Source organism: Sus scrofa, chromosome 17 (assembly GCF_054392235.1).
Source record: "Sus scrofa isolate SSC_HxYL_T2T_F1_AM1 chromosome 17, Sscrofa_HxYL_maternal_Yorkshire_Landrace_v2.0, whole genome shotgun sequence".
In the NCBI taxonomy this organism is placed as follows: domain Eukaryota; kingdom Metazoa; phylum Chordata; class Mammalia; order Artiodactyla; family Suidae; genus Sus; species Sus scrofa.
In genome coordinates this window covers 53,002,394-53,015,179 of record NC_139399.1, presented here as the reverse complement: position 1 = coordinate 53,015,179, position 12,786 = coordinate 53,002,394, and the positions used below count along the sequence as shown (strand labels likewise).

The following is a 12,786-nucleotide window of genomic DNA, read 5'->3' as shown; positions in this document are numbered from 1 at the left end:
ACAGCCACAGCAATACGGAATCCTAGCCGCTTCTACATCCTACACGACAGCTCACGGCAATGCCAGGTCCTTAACCCACTGAGCGAGGCCAGGGATGGATCTCATGTCCTCATGGATACTGTGAGTTTGGATTTGTTACCACTGGGCCACAATGGGAACTCCTGATTCAAGTCTTAATATGCTCTTAATATGGACACATTGAATTTATCCAGTTCTACTGCTGGACATTTACGTCTTTTCTAATTTTTCAAAAATTGTAATTAATATCCTATAGACACAAACCTGTGTGCACATATTTAAGGTTTTTTCCTAGAATAAATTCCTGGAAGTGTCATCAGCGAGCATTTCCAAGACTTGAGACACTTCCTCCCAAATTGGGTCCATTTGCATTTTGCCCTCAACAGTGGATGAGTGGCTTTGTTTATTGGGACGTCTCATCTATAACTGTTCCAAGTCTACATTCTCTCTTTATTCTTCTCCACTTCCCTGAGACAATAACTCTGCAAATAAGTGGTTTGGTGTTTGGAGCTGATAATCAATGGCTTTTATTTCTTATCATCACTTACAAGTCACAGCCCCCTCTTTAGAGCCGAATCAATTCTTTCCCTTGTTGGCATTAACACATGTCAAATATTTGCAGGTTCTTATCTTCCTTTAGGCTTGGTTGAGGCCAGCTCTGCATTTTTAGCACCTGACATTTTCCCTCTCAGATCCATCCCTCTATTTTCCTTAGGGCATTCCTGTCTTGCTTCAGCTTTTCATCCTCTTAAGCATTGGCCATGCTTCCATATCCGAGAAAAATCCCGTCTTACCTGGGCCAGTGGAGATTTCACCCTTACCTCCCCGAGGGCTGCATTGTCAGCTCTTCTCCAAATGAAAACTCTATCCAGTTTCTTGGATCATACGCCCACTGCTTTTTATCTCTGATTTCTACACTTGGTGTTTCTCAGGACCGTCTCCTCTGCCCAGTTCAGTCTTCATTACACGTGACTCTCCCTGGATATGTCTTACCTGTTCCCCTGGCTTCAACAAGATACGGACACATCCCCATCGCTCTTCTGAGCTCTGCACACCTAGCTGCTTTTTCTGCCTGTCTTCTACCCACCTCAACCCTACAGCTTGGATGCTCAAAATGGCCTGCCTCTATGTGATAAACAGCAGCCTGCCTATACAACTCAGAAATCTGGAGTCATTTGGGATCTTTTCCTCTTTCTGTTCCTCCTTTCACATCAAATCAGCCCTAAAACTGCATTTCCCCTGCTCTACCCACCCTTCTCCAGTGTTACTCTCCTGTCCACATCCGTCACCTGAGGATTCTTTGCCACCACAATTCGCAGAATTCACACACCGGATTTTACACCCACTACTAATCTTTGTCTTACCAGGCTTATGAGACCTGGTAAATTTCGAAGGTGAATTATGCTTCTCATTTCCTTCCCAACAGGCTGCGCTGTATTTTTCTTTTAGTGTAATTTTATTTCGCGCCTTCTGTATCTTTCCCTTTTTGGCCCATTTCATGGGGCCCTCTCAGGGTGGGAAGAACACTTACAGACCCCATTGCTGCTGGGATCAAATAGCAAATGACATTATCGGGTCCACTGTGTTGCTGTGCTGAGGCAACAGTCTTGTGATGACTAAATGAGTAAATGAAGTTCAATGCCTAGGACCTCAGTACAGTCAGATGTTGTCTCTAAATCTTCCTTCAGGCTCAGTAGTAGAGATATTCTCGCCCTGATGTTAGTGGGCTTTGGAAGCAATAGGGTATTATGGGAAGAGTACGATTTTCATATTCAAACTCTCATCCCACCATTTAGCAGTGGTATGACCTTAGGCAAACGACTAAACGTCTATGGACCTTCATCTCCTCATCTTTCAATTCACAATCTCTTAGGGCTGGCATGAGGCTTAAATGAAGAGATATGTATAAAGAGGGGGACGATGGTGATTTGGGGGGTGGGGCACTGGTGTTGGCTGGGGGTGTTGAACCGATGGCAGCAGAGATAGACTCTTTGGCTCACCCATTCCTGTCTCCATAGATACCCTCAGGCCTGAAGGGTTTCATGCCAAGGGGGAGAGTATCCCTGAGTGTTTGGTGTGGCATCTTCTCATTTGTGGCCAGTGTGGCTTCTCTCCCTAAGTTTCCTCCCTCCCTGCCTACCTGCCTGGTAGTTTGTCTTCTCCAACTTTTTTTTTTTTCCTTTTTTTTTCTTTTTAGGGTCACACTTTGCGGCATATGGAAGTTCCCAGGCTAGGGGTCGAATCAGAGCTGCAGCTGCCAGCCTACACCACAGCCATACCAACACCAGATCTGAGCCACATCTGCGACCTACACCACAGCTCATGGCAATGCTGGATCTTTAACCCGCTGAACCAGGGGCGGGGATCGAACCTGCATCCACATGCATACTAACCCGTTGAGCCACAATGGGAACTCCCTGTCTTCTCCATCTTTACACTCTTGCTATGCTGGAAAGGGCTCCTTGCATCCTCCCTGGACCGGCTTCCAGCCTTCTCCTTCCTATTCCTGCTGTGGTACTGCCTCTCCCCACTGCGTGTCCTCACCAGCATCCATCCTCCTTGGGACAGTCAGGGTAACCATTCCAGTGCAGATCTGGCCATGTTTCTTCCCTGGGTTATGTCCTTCCCACCTTGTCCATGGCCCTTAGAGTGGCATCCATACCCTTCCTGCCATTGAAGGGGCTTCGCGAACCGTCCTGCCTGCCTCCCTTTTCAAGCTCCTTTTCATCATTACACACTGTGACCAGGAGATTTCAGAGCTCACAGAAATGTTTGAAGACTGGAAAAGCAATTTATCAGCTCAAAAATGTGTAGGAAAACTGTATTGAAGCTAATCAGCATTTAATTCTTTATGAAATAGATCTGCCTGCATATATACATATTGCAACTGTTTTCTCCTTCTGTAGGTTGACATATATGTATAGGTATGGTCATATTTAGTGATCAAAAATGTCATTACATGTAATAAGAAACTATAGGTTAGCTGTACTCACAGATCAGGAATTCCCCAAAGAACAAAGTGGTTGGAGAAGCCATAGGCAATTACAGTTTTTTAAATTAAATATAGTTGATTTACAATGTTGTGCCAACTTGTACTGTACATCAAAGTGACCCAGTCATCCATATGACTTTCACTTTCACTTTTCACTTTCACTTTCCTATATTATCTTCCATCATATGCTACCTCAAGAGACTGGATAGAGTTCCCTGTGCTGTATAGTAGGGCATTATTGTTTATCTGTTCTAAATGTAATAGTTTATATCTACTGACCCCCAACTCCCAGTCCATCCCATTCCCCCCACCTCCCCCTGGGCAACCACAAGTGGTTCTCTATGTCTGTGAGTCTGTTTCTGTTTTGTGGATAGGTACATTGGTACCTTATTTTAGATTTCACATATAAGTGGTATCGTATGTTTGTCTTTCCCTTTCTTACTTAGAATGAGAATCTCCAGCTGTATCCATGTTGCTGCAAATGGTGTTATTTTGTTCTTTTCTATGGCTAATATTCTGTTGTGTATATGTACCACATCTTCTTAATCCATTCATCTGCTGATAGACATTTAGGTTGTTTCCATGTCTCGGAGACTGTGAATAGTGCTGCTATGAAAATGCAGATGCTTATATCTTTTTGAATTGTAGTCTTGTCTGGATATATGCCCAGGAGTGGGATTGCTGTTTCATATGGTAGTTCTATATTTAGTTTTCTGAGGACTCTCCATTCCGTAGTTTTCCGTAGTGGTTGTACCAATTTACAGTCCCACCAAAAGTGTAGGAGGGTTCCCTTTTCTCCCCACCCTCTCTAGCTTTTTTTTTATTTGAAGAATTATTAATGATGGTCATTATGACCAGTGTGAAGTGGTACCTTGTCATAATTTTAATTTGCATTTCTCTAATAATTAGTGATGCTGAGTGTTTTTTCATGTGCCTACTGGCCATTTGTATATCTTCTTTGAAGGTCTTCTGTCCATTTTTTGCTTGGATTGTTTGCTTTTTGTTGTTGAGTTGTATGAGTCATTCACCTATTTTGGAAATTAAGCCCTTGTGGTTTGCATCATTTGCAATTATTTTATCCCATTCCATAGGTTGTCTTTTGGGTGTTTTGTTTTGTTTTGTTTTTGGTGTCCTTTGCTGTGCAAAAGCTTGTAAATTTGATTAGGTCCCTTTTGTTTATTTTTGTTTTTATTTCTATTGCCTTGGGAGACTTGACTTAAGAAAACATTTGTGTGGTTTATGTCAGAGAATGCTTTGCATGGGCAGTTATGAAGTATTATTACTGGGAACCAAGTAATATTAAAGGAAAATATCTTTAAATATTTCAAAATAATTTTATGACAAAATAATTACACTTTGATATTGGAGATAGAATATAGGTGCATCTTAATATGATAAGAGGGAGGATTTGAAACCTAGACTGGTCCATGAAGATTATTCGCAGCCTTGGGATTCCCCTTTATCTTGACCTGCAGCCCCTCACTCCCTAGCTGTCTCTTGCCATGTGTTTTCCCTCGCTGATTACAGGACCATCTACCTTTTCTTCCCCCCACCACTCAATCCTCTGATGGTTGATGCTGTAAGACCCACCAGTGTGAGAGGTTATTAGCCTTACTACCTGCTGGTCCCCAGCACTGAGCACAGAGCTTTGCATCCAGTGCAGGCTCTCAGTGCTTTTAGTTGGGAGAACATCGCTGGTTGGTCCTGGGGAGCCATCATGAAGAAGGAGGAATTTGCCTTTTATCGGGTGCTCAGGGCTAAGCCTGAGCAGGGCCAGGCCCATTTAGGTCATTTCCTGTGCATCCCCTGTGAGCAGGAGGGCACACTGCTCAGGAACTCAGCACTAAGTGAGGTGACTCAGAGATGGAGGTGAGGGATCATCCTTGGTCAAGAGATCAAGCCCTTGACTATGCCTATTCTCAGAGGCTTCATGGGCATCACAGTTCTCTCTGGCCTCTACAGCAGAAAAGAAAGGGAAATGGCAGGTGGGCTGGGTGCTGAGAGCACCCAGTGTAGTTCCTGGGACTCACGAGTGGCGGGTGAGGCTGCCGTTCCAACGGGGAAGCAGGACGCCAGCCCTGATGGCTGGTGGGGGCAGGAACAAACATGTGAGCCACAGTGGCTGTCTCCAGACACTGGCCAGAATCACCTTCACTGACCACAGTGTTCTGTGCACTACCCCTCTGCAGATTCCTCGAGGGCAGAGACCACTGGTCCCTGGTGCCCAGCACAGCCTGGCACCGAGCCAGAGCTCAGAGAGGATTTGCTGCATTAATGAGGGGCAGAGTAGTCTAGCCACACAAGTGGCCGTTCAGTTCAGAGCAGGTAATTCCCCTAAGGGAGTCTCTGCACGTAGCCTGATGTCATAGTGAATGTTTCATGGGCCATTTTTGTCATTAGAATAGAAATAGAAATAGAATATACGGCTGGCATTTTACCTCATTCTCTAATTAAACATTAATAGTGGTTGGAGAGGTATTATCATGCTATTTTTTTTTAATGAGGAAGAAGCTCAGAGAAGGAAGTCACTTGTCCACTAATGAGCTTATAAGAGCAGATCCAAGCTCTGAACCAGGGATGAAGCCTCCGATCTGTCCCTGTTCTGTGACATCACCGCACTCGAATGTCCACAGTGACCTCCTGGAAAAGGAGATGGCTCTTCAGGGCAGAGAAACCTCATGCGACTTGCTGTCACAACTGATGAGTTCCACACCTGCCCTTGCCTCTGTCCCTTAATGGCTATGGCTAATCTCTTTGAGCCTCAGCTTCCTCATGTGTAAAATGGGGATAAAGTATGACTATACCTCAGAGGCTTGGAACAAGGACCAAATGGGTACCATTTGGGAACCTACCTGGCACAGTTGTTGACACCTGAGTGCAGCTCATTGGGTCTGAGGTTAGAAATCAACTTAGAGTATGTCCATATTTTCTTAGATTCAACTCTGGCAGGCAGTGAGGATGAGACATGTGCATTCATTCCCATTTGAGCCACGTTAATATTTTTCTGTGGTCATTTGTAGTGTCACACCTCTCAGACTCCCTCTCTATAAAGGCATTTACCCTGTTTTTGCACAAGGATATACCTAAAACCCACTTTCCTTATGAAAGGATTTCTGCATATAGAACATTTTATAATCTAACACCACCCGGATATAAGAACCGTTTAGTTGCATGTGTAAAAGGACCCGTTTGAAAAGTAAGGGAAGAGAGTAGGCTTTATTTGCTTGGTGGTGGGGGGCTTTCTGGAGCGCTTCACCAGTGAAATTTAAGTACACATGGTTTCTCAAGAATTTGAGTGTCACTGAGGTCTCTTAATTGTGTTTTCTCGTTGCACGTGAGCCTGATCGCATTTGCTTTGTATCCTAGTCACCCTTGGCCACAGTGGCAGAGATGAATATTTTCTCCACTGTAGTTGTTTTCCTAAGAAGCTAAGAATATTGGAAGGAAATTGGTTTTTCTCTTCTGCCTTATCTTTGCATAACTATTCTCAGGGATCTCCGAGCAGCGTAGGGGACGACCTCTTTTATTGTCAATGTAGAGCCAAGACGGAAACAGAAGCAGCAGAGAATAAAAGCAAGCCTGGCCTCTGTGGCTGTCTCCTGGAACTGTCAAGGTGATGGTTGGAATGAATCCACCGGTCAATTCCAATTTAGCCCAGTCCCTGATTTGACATGGCCCCCACCCCTGCAGCTGAGTGACCGATTGTTTTTCATGATTGATGGAGGTGACAGATTTATTTTCAAAACTGAGGCTGATTTTTCATGACCCTGATGAGCCTGGGGAGATGGAGGTGGTGTGTGTGTGTGTGCGCGCGTGCGCACACGCATGTGCATGTGCGCACATGATTGGAAGGGGGAGGGGGAATATTCCTTTGTTAATGGCCTGTGGCTGCCACTTCTTTCTTATCACAGAAAGCATGCTGTGAGGGAAGCAGTGGGCAGGAAATCGGATGTTGGGTGGGCAAACCTGGATGCCCACTCCTGGTTCTCCTGCTTCCTTGGACAAGTTTCTTAATTCCTCTGTGTTTTCCATCATCTGTGAAAAGAAGCCAGGTGGAAGAGCTGGCTAGTTGGCTACCCAGTCTTTGTTCTCACCTTCTTCCCTACTGAGATCAGATTTTATTCTGGCTACGATGTAACCATCTAAAAGACTACATTTCCCAGCCCCGCTTGCAACTACGTGTGGCCACGTGACCAAGTTCTGACCAGAGAGATGTAAGCAGAGCTCTTTCTAAGGGGACTCCTGACTGCCCTCCTTTTCTCCCTGCCTGTGTAATGTAGACTCAAGGCGACAAATTATTGCAGGTACGCAGTAGCTGGGGCAGGTTCTGATGGTCTCTCAGCTGTGGACTCTTGCGTTCTGTGCTCACACAAAGGTTGTTTTGGTAACTGCAGGTGGATTGTGTCTCCATACTTAAGAGAGAAGGTGAAGGGTGTGTCTGTCCTCAGTGAGCAAACACTTTTTGCAGCAATGAAGCTTGAGCCCATGGGCTCTTCTGGGATGTGTACATACACCAAGAGCACTTAGGATGTTATTCTCTTAACCAGTACTTGCATCTTTTTGACTCCAAAGACCCTGTGAGTACTTCTATAGAGATGGACTTCAGCCAGATTAAGTGTGTGCATCAGTGAACTCAGTTTGTAAGTGCTGTCATTTGAATGTCAGTACCCTCACCTCCAAATTTGCGTGTTGAATTCCTCATGCTCGGTGTAATGGTATTAAGAGATGGAACCCTGGGAGTTCCCTGGTGGTCAAGTGATTAGGCCTTGGTGCTTTCACTGCTGCTGTCTGTGCAGTCCAGGTTCAATCCTTGGTCTGGGAACTGAAAATCCACATTGAGCTGCTGCATGCTGTGGCCCAAAAAAGAAAGAAAAGAGAGATGGGACCTCTGGGAGGTCATGAGGTCATGAGGGAAGAGCTGTCATAAATGGGCTTAGTGCCCTCATAAAAGAGGCTCTAGAAAGCTCAAGAGAGCTTCCTCTATGTGAAGACCCCAGGAATAGTCAGTGATCTGCAGCGAGGCGTAAGGCCTGAATCGGAATCTTGTCGACACTCTGGTCCTGGACGTCCAGACTCCAGAACTTAATTGTGAGAACTAGATGTCTGCTGTTTATAAGCTGCCAGTCTGTGGTCTTTGGTTATAGCAGCCCAGGTATGTAGCATGGCCAGTGAGACACGTGGCCACCTTCTGGGCTGTGGCCTGGCCCCACCCCAGGAGGCACCAGTACAGAGCCTTCTGTGTGAATGGTGTGCCCTGGAAGTGCAGAACATTGGGCTGAGACTCTCAGGGGACCTCAGCTAAAGGCAGACCTTCTTGGGCTGCCTTTAGCTCCCCTTAGGGGCTCAGGGCATCCCTTCCTGTGAGCAGGTTCTCCCCCAAGGACAGCATCTACTCTTTCTCCTCCTCACCTTAGTGCCGCCTCACTTCCACAGTTGTGATGATTAAACAGATACTTTAATAAGAAACAGAAGATGACAGGCTGATTGTGGTCCTAGGAGGGCTTCTCTGTCTGCCAGGCTTGGTCTGCTGGGAGGACAGCGGGGTCTTGGAGAGCCAGAAGGGTGGTGTGGGGCCAGGATAGAGGCCACCACCTTCTCTTCTGTTAATAAAGCACACTTCTGAAGGACCCCCTGACTGGAGTGATGGGGGTGTCTGCTCTTACTGCACCATTCTGCCCCTCTACCCCTTGTCTTCAATACGGCTGTGGACCACCCAGCCAATTAAACGACATGCCCTAGACCCGAGGTCAGCCTCTTCCCCAGAGCATCAGGGGCATGTTCTCAGCTAGATTCTGAGGAGAGCATCACCAAGGGGTCACAGCTAAGCTTCTTCCCCCAGGTGTTCCACCTGGGGTGCCAGATGGAGTGGAGCCAGGAGTTTCCTGTGAAGCTTATCTTGGAGGAGAAATTCCTACTTTGATTATTCCTTAATGATTTCTTTTTACTCATACAACTTCAGAGGTGATTTATTGCATCTTCTGGTGAAAGCAGAAATCAAGAGAGTGGGTCTTTTCTCCTGATCCCCAAATCTGAGAGGACCCGGCCATAAGAGCCTCGGTGTAATGAGCATTGGCTGGTGTTGCAGACACCATCCTGGTTAGTGGGGTCTCAGAGGTGCAGATCTGTCCCCCATTCTCCTGTCCCCTTTCATGCCTCTCAGAGGCCCCAAGGGTGGAGTGTCTGCAGGTGGGGTCACAGGGCTGATGGATAAGGCCCAGGTGTGGAGCATCCTGGGGATCTGGCGTCTCCTACAGCCCAGATTCAGGGGAACTTGCGGGGGGAACGGTTTCATCTATTAGCTGTCACAGCTGGACTTCTGGGTAAGGCTGAATGGCTGAGAAATGGAGCCTGAATATTGCCGTGGGACCAGGTCAGAAGGACTGCTGGGCTGTTGGCTGGGCCCCAAGAGCCCAGCCTGTGAGGGCGCCATTTATTTACCTGATTTATTCGTTTTGTATTTGCTGAATGACTGCTCTGTGCTGGGGCTGAGAGATTTAGGGGGAAAGCTGACATTCTCCCCGCTGCAACTTAATAGCTCACAGCCTTTGTCACAGGAGAGGCAAAGATGTGGACCTGTGGATGCAATACAAGGATATAAATACCTGTCTTGGGTCAGGTTCCCTAGAAGCAAAGCTTGAAATAGGGGTACAGTTACACGTGATTTGTTGAAGGAGGATTCCGTAAGGGAGGGAAGAGGACCCAGAAGCGGGAGGGGAAGGGGGGGGGTGTCAGAATGAGATCAGGGAGCATCTAGCCTTGACCTGATCCATAAACTAAAGGCTCTGGAGTAGAAAGTTCCCACAGAACTTTCTCTGATGTTGAGAATATTCTGGATTTGTGCTGCCCAATGGCAGAGCCATCAGCCACATGTGATAGTACTTGACATGTGGTTGGTGGGACTGAGGAACTGAAATTTTAGCTTTAATTAATTTAAATTAAAACACACATAATGAATGGCTACCATAGTGATTACCTAGAGCAGATGTGGGCACACTTCCACAAAGGGCCAGTAAGTGGATACATTAGGTTTTGTGGATGAGATGACCTGGGTTGTGCTTACTTAACCGGTGTTGTTGCAGATCAGCCGTAGACAACACCTGAAGGAATGAGTGTGGCTGTGTGCCAGTAACTGGGAAAAACAAGCAGCAGTGCTGGATTTGGCCCAGGGGCCATTAAGCCAACTGCAGAGTTACCCCCTCCAAAGCCCCCAGCAAGGGGTCAGCCTCAAAGAGCCTGTATCAGTCTGTCTTTCTCTGGGTGCAAGCCACCTGGGGGAAGGATGGCACTTCCTGGGCAAGGGGACTCCATCAGCGGAGCGCATTTTCCAGAGGGAGGTAAGCATGGTGGTTGGTGGGGAGGGACCATCACCTTCTTGGCCATTAGGGGTGATGTGGAGGCCGGGTAAGGAGAGTCTAAGAGGAATGCTGTCGTGTCTACTACAGTATTAGGAGTTCTTATTATGTGTCCACTATATGCCAGGCACCGTGTTAGTGCCTCTCAGGGATTCCATTCAATCAGTTCTCAAAATAGCCTTCTGAAGAATGTAATGCATTTGTAGTGCATTCCTGCATCACTACAGTTTTGTTGGCTTAGTTACTGGTTATCCCCCAGACATTCTTTCTCTGTCTCTGTCTCCCCCTTTCTTACACACACACACACACACACACACACACACACAGATATTTCATCTGAAATGTAGGCACGGTGTCACCAAGTGGCAGTCAAGTACTTTTCTCTGTCAGGTAGCTTTGCTCTACTCCCAGAGACCCCAGTGACCTGAGCTTTTTTACACTAGTCACCTCTACTTACTTTGCCTCGCTGAGGTGCTTTTCAGCCCAGATTTCCTCTTTGATAGGAAATCCATTTCTCCAGCATATTTAGGCTTCCCATAAAAGCAGATCCTGATGTGGATTCGGGTAGTTTCCTCGGGAGGTGATTTCAGGAAGCCAGTGGAGAGGTGGAAAAGGAGACAGGGAGGGAATAAAGGCAATAAAGGGTGTGTAACATGTGGGTAATTGGGTGGGTTATCACTGAGGCCAACGGAGGCCCGTCGCCACTGGAGGCCCTGCTGGACACACACCATAGAAGGTTAGAGTATTTAGCCACCCTTTCCCATCCCACATTGGATGGGGGTGCTTCTGGAGGGTTAACTTTCTACACAGCCCAGGGCCAAGCATATTCCCTCAGAGTGAACCCCTTCCACATCCACCTTGGCCAGAGACACCCATAAAAGGGCTGCCTGTAACCCCCAGGTGATGGGGAGCATCTGTCCTACCCCTCCTCTCCCACCTTACTAGTTTTCCAGTTATAGGTTTTTTTGGTTTAAGAGATTTGTTGCCAATTTCTAAGTGCAGTAGACGCTTGCTTGGTAATTTGCATGGCCAGGAAGAAGTTATAGACTTACTAACTTGGAGTAATAAAATGAGGAAAGCACTGTTTGAGCCTTGGATCTTGCTTCTGATTGACCTCGAAAGGCTCTGAACTTCCCTAGGTCTCAGTTTCCTCCTCTGTGTAATGGAAGCAATGGCACAGCTTTTGCTGAACCTCACCTGAGGTGGTGGACCAGCACATACTTAGTCATCTACTGATGCAAGTTATTTTTTTAAATTTATTTTTTATTGTAATTTCTCCCAACACACTTTTTCCCCCACCGTACAGCATGGGGACCCGGTTACACATAGATGTATACATATTTTTTTCTTCCATTGTTGTGCTGCATTGTAAGTATGTAGACATAGTTCTCAGTGCTACACAGCAGGATCTCATTGTTAATCCATTCCAAAAGCAATAGTTTGCTGATGCAAGTTATTGACTAAGGACTAAGTGCGGTGATGAAGGCAGAGTACATCAACTCTTCATTCTTATCCTAGGTCTCTAAATGTACATAGAGCTGGGCTCCCTATTTAGTCTGCCTCCCAGATACCCCTGCTTGCTCTCAGGGCCAGCCTCTCAGGCTGCACTGAAGACCACTTTGCCGAGTCTCTGGACTCAGGGGGGCTCATGGCCAGAGTGGAGACATATCCCAGACCGTGGCTTTCTATGCAAGACGGCTGAATCTCCATCCTTCCCCACCGCCTGATTCCACACCTATATCCAGGTACACCCTGATAAGAGCTTGACAGGGTCATCAGCAAGAGTATTTAAACCAGAGAGACAAACATGAACATGGAAACAGGGAAATTCTCCCCTTTCCTTTGGGAACAAGCAGATAAGTGCCCTAGGCCTGGTGCGTCCTCCAGGAAGCCAGATCTGGAGGGGACTTAGGTGCTGTTTTCATCTCAGGGACACATTACAGGCATGCCAGTAGAGAGTGACACATTCTGGTATGCATTTAAGGAAGATTTTCCTAGTCTGAGCTGTGAGGAGATGAGAAAGGCTACGGGAGCCGATCAACAAAGGTCTAGATGACAGAGATGATAAAGTCTGGGTGAAAACAAGCTGTCAGTAGTTTCAACCCATTTAGCCAGTAGGAGACTTAGTGGTGGATTCTTGGGGGCTTGACTGAGAAGGGGCAGGAGTGAAGAGTTGGTTTCTCGTGGGTCCCTTCACACCCCTCACGTAGCTGGGGTTTTAGAAAAGCACTGCATCATGTACCCTTTCAGCTTGGGATCTTGAGTCCTGGAAGCTTTCCTTTCCTGAGCATGTCCCCTAATCCCAGAGTACCTGGTTGAAGAGTGAGATGGAACCACAAGCTCAGAGAAGAAAGTAGCTGGCCCTTGACTCACAGTCCCTGGCCTGGCCCAAAAGGAAAGTCAGGAGAGGTACAGTGGCACATA

General features: G+C 46.7%; 1 protein-coding gene across 14 annotated transcripts in view; it reads left to right on the top strand.

Annotated features, from left to right (window-relative positions):
- PTPRT (protein tyrosine phosphatase receptor type T) overlaps positions 1–12,786 on the top strand; it is a 1,176,585-nt gene that overhangs the window by 572,755 nt on the left and 591,044 nt on the right. The window lies entirely within an intron of this gene.